The following is a 7,944-nucleotide window of genomic DNA, read 5'->3' as shown; positions in this document are numbered from 1 at the left end:
CTGTATTTGTGCCTGTCAGAAGCCTGTAGTGCAGTGGTTGTCGTTGGTTCATGTCTGACATATTTGAATTTCATAAATTGTTTTGTTATGAATAAGTCCATTAGTTTTTTTTTCGTTTGAATAGTTTCAAATGATCATACCGGGGCCTTTTATAGGCGACTATACGGTATGGATTTTCTCATTGTTGAAGGACCATTATTAATATTTGATTTTTCTAAAGTAATACATCCTCTTTTCATCTTTTCATCGAATCTGACCTACCGAATTAGACTTATCACCGGGTTTGTACTCGCATGAGTAATACGACGGGTGCCACATGTTGAGCAGTATCTGCTTACCCTTCCGGAGGACCCAGGTGCGGATTCAGGCGGGGGCGTTGCGGGCGTGTGCACCCTAAAATTTGCACAGCATGGGTTGTCCTCAGCTTTATAGAAGAATATTTCGATAATTTTACCTCAAAAATTTTTTAAACAAATGGTCCGGGTTTTTCAAAATAAATGTGAATAAGAAAGAAGGTATTCTTGGGCTTAAAAACTAACTTTTTCTAGTTTGTAAATGTAATTTAGCGAAGGGCAATATTATATATATATATAACAAAACATATTACTAGTTAACCCTTTTCAATTTAATGGTAATTTTCTGTTCTGAAATCATTTTACCATAACCTTGCAGTATTAAGATATATTAGAAATTACTGGATTCTTTGTAAAACTGTCTTTAGAACCGAGAACAGGGGACTCATAATCTTATCAATATCATTTCATGTTGTAATATATTTGACAGTAAATAATAGTTTACTATTTATATATATATATCACAGTGGCGAAACCTGGAGTTTTAAAGATAAGGTTAAGAAAACAAAGGGACAGAAGCTTTAAATTCAGTAAAATGTAAAATACCACAAATACTCTTCTAAGAGAGGCTTGGGTCCAGCCAAGCCCCCCTAAAAAAAACAAAAAAACAAAAAAACAAAAAAAAACCCACTTAATCCGCCCCTGTACTATTTCCTATTGACAAAAATTTTTGATTTGAATGGAATATATAATAAACAGTGAAATAAAAAATCTATAAGCTTTAAGATGATCCTTTTGAAATAATAATAAAAAAATGGTTATACAATAGGGTACACCTCGTGTATTTAATTCATGTCTTTCGCAAAGTTCCGTAGATATACACAAGTAATTTTAATGTCTAGATAAAGATCCGTATTTTCATGTTTTTAAAGCACTGCTAACTGCTAACTAAGGAAGCTATCATGGTGTTTTATTGCTGTGTGACCTAGTATAATAACGCTTGCTCATACTCCTCATCACAGTAGTAGTATTTACAAATTGTTCTTGGTTTTCTATTCATAGAAGGATAACACAAATTATCATCAAGACCAATAGTAAATGAAACATCTAGGATGTATTTTCTGTTAAAAAAACACATATCCGCTTAACACACACAATGTACGTGTACGTTTCAATCCAACATTCTACTGCTTGATACTTTAGTCTGAGAAAACATGATTTATTTGTAACTGGTTTGAACAGCGGTATACTACTGTTGCCTTTATTTAAGTAACCGCGAGTACTCTTATATCGATATTTTTTGTCTATTGGTTTTATGTCAGTTGGTTTGTCTGTGCTTTGTACCGATCTATTGAGTAAAGCCATTTGTAACTGATTTTTACAATTGGTTCTTACTTTGTGCTGTAACGCCACTGTCCAAAGTTAGGGGAGGGTTGAGGGCTTACAAACATGTTTAACCCAGCCACAATCTTTAAATGCTTGTCCCAAAGTCAAGAGCCTGTAATTCAGTGGTTGTCGTTTGTTCAGGTTCGTCAAATTTGTTTTTTTTTGTACTTTGTATTGTAAAACTTAGGTCGTTAGTTTTCTCGTTTTAATTGTTTCAATTTTTTCATGTTGGGGCCTGTTAGAGCTGAGTATAATGTATAGGGTTTTCACATTATTGAAGGTCGTACGGTGACCTATATCTACTTTTATCTTCGTCATTTGAACTCTTGTGGTTAGTTGTCTCATTTGCGTTCATAGAACAAATTTTCTTTTCTTTATATATATATATATCTGTGTTTACATTAATATTGTTTACAACACGAATATGTACTGTATGATATCCATATTTGGTTGAATTGACATAGACATACGTATGTTTGGATCGATACAACATGTGTACCTGGGGGTTGATGTGTTGGATAGTTCCACCATATTTACATGGGCGTGGACATGTTTGATCTATCCAAATATACCAATGCCGGTGTCCATGCAATTTATGAGATGTGGCAAACAATAATATATACAAATATACGATGCTCTTTACGAATGTACGTAATACGTACTACAGTTATATCAAACTGGTTAAATGCATTGGTTTCGTGCTTTGAAAAATACATTATTTGAACTTTTTCATTGTTTTTTAAACGTAATCGCACTGACATATAACATTTTAAGCCATTGAAGTTTTGTATAATTACTGGATCAAAACCTGGACCTCACTCAAAAAATCCGGACTGCTCTCGAAAAAACACGTACATATAAAAATGAAGTTGTTCTAAAAATGTCCTTCTCAATGCAATAACAAGAATTTTTTTAAAGTGTCTGTATATCTAAGGACATATAGATTCCAAATATGTATTTCCTATGACATTTGCATTGGTACTTTTATAAAAACCGCTTTATTCTATATTTTGGAATACAAGCCTTGTAAAGCTAATACACAACACAATGTAGGGGTGATGATTTCTTTTTATCACCAATACTAACTTATCTTGTTTGATCTTGTATATTAAGTTTAAGCATCTGTTTCACATCTCACAAAAAAGAAGTCTGTTTGTTTACATTTGTGATCATAGTCAGTCGAAAAAAAAGCGGTCACACTCGAAAAAACCCGATCAAATCACTCGAAAAAACACGATCCCAGTCGGACACTATACCTACTGTAAAAATACCAACTCCACCTGCACCGCACTTAGCGTTTTTACGGATACCATTTCTCTTATGACCAAACCATTTAAACCCATTTATAATCAGTACTTCTTCTTTTTCAAATGAGTGTCAGCAATACATATCACATCAAGATTTAAACATGAAATTGAATTTAAACGTACCATAAAATTGTCAGAAAAGGTATTTTTACTCTATCCATTGATATTCCAAAAAACATTTTTTTTTTAACCTTTTTCTCTCAACGGTATTGTTCCGAACTGTCATGCATATAATGTTCATTGTTATTTCTTGATGGTCGGCAATCGAAGGTGTCACTGTAACTGCTACGTTGTGTTTGGTAATCGGAACTGTCTCTGTGTTGACTGGTGGAAGAATGTCGATTGTAAATACCAGTATGACGATTATTTTGACGACACCTATTCGAACGAACATTGTTGTGGGAATCTTGACGCATGGATTCGTCAACAAATTTAGATCCTCTCACACACTCTCTTTTGTTTTACAGACTTCAGAGCTGTTGCTAGCACTCTCATATTTTCTGATTCAATGCGTTGTTGTAGGGTCATTTCAGGGTGTATATACATGTTACTATATTGTCTACTGACTTTAAGCTTATTTTTGGCTGAAAAGATAGTATCTCGGTCATCTCTTGATTTACAAGTTACTACAACTACGCCATCCCGGCCAGACTTGTTGACTTTGCGTTCGACACTAAATGTACCCATTCTCGCTATTTTCAGACCCTCTGTAAATCAGGCCGCTATCGTTAACTTCAGGTTCTCATTTCATTTCGACCTCTGGAAGATTTCGAATTATCACGTTTTTGAAATATCTTGTGTTGAATTTGTTGATCTACTACCTATTTCACCTACTGTTTTAGAGATTCCGTCTAACTTATCTTCAACTACTTTAAGATCCCGATCTATATCTGACCTCAGTGCATCTACAGTCTTATTTACAACCTAACGTATTTTTGATGCCTCACTATTTATTTGTTTATATAAAATTTGATTGAATTTCTGCGTCAGCTTTTGTTCTATTTTTGTTCCTCAAAACTACTCAGGTGGAAACCTAGTTGAAATTAAACTAAAGAAATTGAACTCTTTATTAGAGAAGATACAAAAGGCCAAGTTCGTAAATTTGAATTGTTTACATTTGTTTCTATGGGCTTAAGTTTAAGTTTAAGTTTAATGCATGTACATAATTAAGGATTTTATGAATTTTATATATGTGTTTTACTTAAATCATGGTATGGAGCTCCGGGATACTTGTAAACTTTTAAATTAAAGACATATTTTCACAAAAAAGTCGATTGTAGTAGGTGCAAATTATTGTGGTTCTTTTTTGTGCATAAGCATAAACTTCGCCGAAAAAAAAATGAAAAAAAAGACAATAGATTGATTTTTTTAAAGCAGTAATTTGCATCTCTGCCCCGGCGGCAGTTTTTTTGAAAAACATCCCAAAAATGGGCCATTATTTTATCGAAAAGAGAAAGTCGAGTACACCTTCTTATGTCCAGGCGTGTTTTAGTTTACTATCCTGTCTTGAAAACGTATAAAACAAAAATATTTGATACATCATCTGGCTTCAGATTCAGATTATATTATTTCTATATATTAATGTTATAGGTTGATATAATAACATTGAAAACTTACAGTACTAAGAAATGAAATATATGGGTCCACTGAAATATCTTTCTCATGAGTCAAAAGTAGGTGTCAAGTGCAAGTTCGAATAACAAATTTTTACTAAAAGTACTTGACGATAGTGTTTACAAGTGGATCTTAAAAATGCATAACTTCAAAAAAAATTGATTTTTTTGTGTGTGTTATCTAGGGTAACTAGTCCTCAACCTTTGAAAATTTTAAGTCTGCCCTTCCACGAAATATTGAATTCGAATTTTTTAGAATATTTTTTAACTTTCGAAAATTCCCACTGACAACCGATCAGACAATAGTTTTAAGTTGACCAAATGCATAAAAGTACATTAAATGATACATGTGATACTCAATAGCTAGTAGATTTGTCTTTTAAGATACAACTGGCATATACGGATCGTAATAATGCTATGTGGATAAATTGATCGGTTTTCAAGAGCTAAATTGACAGCGCGTCATCACTACAATGGCTTCCATTTTTACGATTATGAAAATTTAGGTGGCGTAATGGGGGGATAATTTTGACGAAGTAGAATCCTGACTGTACTTATTCGATCATTATCGTCACTGAACAAATAACGCATATATGCTGATAAATAACTGATCATTTTGGTCATGATAACGGCATCCGGAGTGAGTTCTGTTACAATATGTATGTCTGCTTCGACATCAAGAGATTTGTTTTTTGTTGATGGACTATTTTTATCTGGAAGTTTTGTGCATAAATTGCTCACAAAATTATGTAAATCCACATCTAAGTAACAATATATTTAAAAAAAAATGTAGGACCTGAAATTTAGTGCAACCATATTAATATCCTTAATCAAGATTTATATTAACTACATGAAACCATGATTATGCCACCCGTGCGACAATGTCGGGTGACATATTGCTTTTCCTTCGTTTATTTTTCCCTATTATTATTATTGTTATTATGTCACCCGATCGACAATGTCGGGTGACATATTGCTTTTCCTCCGTTTCTTTTTTATATTATTATTATGTCATCCGATCGACAATGTCGGGTGACATATTGCTTTTTCTCTGTTTCTTTTTCCCTATTATTATTATTATTATTATTATTATTATTTTTCTTCCACCTAATTTTGTCCCCCCGCTTTCTCAGAGCCAAAGCTACCAATCCGAATGATGGTTCACTATAACAAGGAACCCTGACTTTCCAGTTTCAGTGCAACTTTGGAACTAAAAGATGGCTGTCATCACCATGGAAACTGAAAAATGGTGAAAAAATATAATTTTGGAGTTCGCTGAATTATTTGAGAATGCTTAAGCTTAACATCTTTAGATTTTGATACAATGTAGGTGCCCACTATATACTGGTTTGGGATGATTTTGGCAATCACTGGAACTGCTATGTTGCCATGGATACTACACTAAAAATTTCAAAAATATCGAAATGCTCCAAATTTAATAAAACTTCCCAGTAACGATGAGCAACATTGGTAGATAAAGAATTTGGCGTTGGAATATCGAAAATGTCTGCCGTTACCATGGAAACAATGCAAAACAGGTCAAAATGCTCAAAAAACCTTAAAGTGGCATTTACTTTCTTAATATGGTAGGTCAAATCCATTGAAAATTTGATGGTATGTTCCCTCCCATGTACCAATGTGGTATCTGCCATTAAATTTTTGGAATGGTCTCTGTAACCATAGGAACCATCTAAAATGTCAAAAGTTTCAAATATTTCAAAATGCACATAAATTGAAGAAACTAAATATGATTGTTGACTGGCAACTCTGGATGAGACTTTTGACTTTGGAATTTCCAAATTGGCCACCGTTGCCATGAAAACTGCAAAAATGTCAAAAATTTTCAAAATGCTTTCAAATTAATGAAACTTGATAGGATTGTTAACTTGCAAGTAAAGATGACACTTTCGACTTTGAAATTTTCAAAATGGCTGCCGTTGCCATGGAAACGGCAAAAATGTGAATTTTTAAAAATGCTCTGAATGTACTGAAAATTTACAGAAAGATGTACATGCATATATGTGCATTCACTAAATTTTTGAAATGGCTGCCGCTTAGTGGCAATGGGGGAAGGGTGACATCCGCTATTGCTTGCAATGGCAATTCTAGTTATTATTATTATTATTCCACCTAATTTTGTCCTGCAGTTTTCTCAGAGCCAAAGGAACCAATCTTAATGGTTGTTCACTATAACAAGGAACCCTAACGTACGAGTTGCAGTGCAACTTTGGAACTTAAAAATGGCTGCCATTACTATGGAAACCGATAAAAGGTGAAAAAATAAAATTTTAAGGTTTGGTGAATTATTTGGGTATGCTTAAACTTAAAATCATTTAATTTTGATACACTGTAGTTGTCCACTATATACAGATTTTGAATGATTTTGATAAAATGCTTCAAACTTTATGAAGCTTCACAGTAATGATAAGCAACATTTGTAGACGTGGCGTTTGGCGTTGGAATTTCCAAAATGGCCGCCGTTACCATGGAAACAATGCAAAAAAGGTCAAAATGTGAAATGTTTCAAAATGCTTTAAATTTTCTGAACATTTACAGAAAGATGTATTGCCATGCATATGTGTGCATTCACTGTTTAAAATTTTTGAAATGAGTGCCACTTAGTGGCAATGGGGGGAAGGGTGACATCCGCTATTGCTTGCAATGGCAAATCTAGTTATTATTATTATTACACCTATTTTTCTCCAGAGCGTTCCTGTAAGACTAATGGGCCAATATTGATCAAACTAAAGCATTATGGTAATCAGCATATGTAGATTTGAAATCCCACTTTGGCACCAAAAAATGGCTGCCGTTACTATGAAAACTGAAAAAATGTAAAAAAAAAATAAAATTTTGGGGCTTGGTGAACTATTTGAGTATGCCTGAACTAAGATTTATTAATTTTTATACAATGTAGATGTCCACTTTATACAGATTTTGGATGATTTTGACAATCATCGGAAATACTATATTGCCATGGATACTACACCAGAAAATGTCAAAATTTCAAAATGTTCCAAGCTTTATGAAACTTCACAGAAATGTTGACTACCATGTGTATATGTGGCATTTGTATTTTGAATTTCCAAAATGGCTGCCGCTACCATGGAAACAATGCAAAAAATGTCAAAATGTTTCTAAAAACTTGAAGTAGAATTTCCTCCATTAAAATGGTAGGTCAAACCCAGTGAAACTTTGATGGTATGTTCCCTCTCATGTACTAATGTGGCATCTGTCATTAAAATGTTAGAAATTGTCACCGTAACCATGGAAACAGCAAAAATATAAAAAATTTAAAATGCACCAAATTTAACGAAACTTTCCAGAAATGTTAACTAGCATATA

Source organism: Mytilus californianus, unplaced genomic scaffold, assembly GCF_021869535.1.
Source record: "Mytilus californianus isolate M0D057914Y unplaced genomic scaffold, xbMytCali1.0.p SCAF_5, whole genome shotgun sequence".
Lineage (NCBI taxonomy): Eukaryota > Metazoa > Mollusca > Bivalvia > Mytilida > Mytilidae > Mytilus > Mytilus californianus.
Note: the sequence above shows the minus strand (reverse complement) of the source record.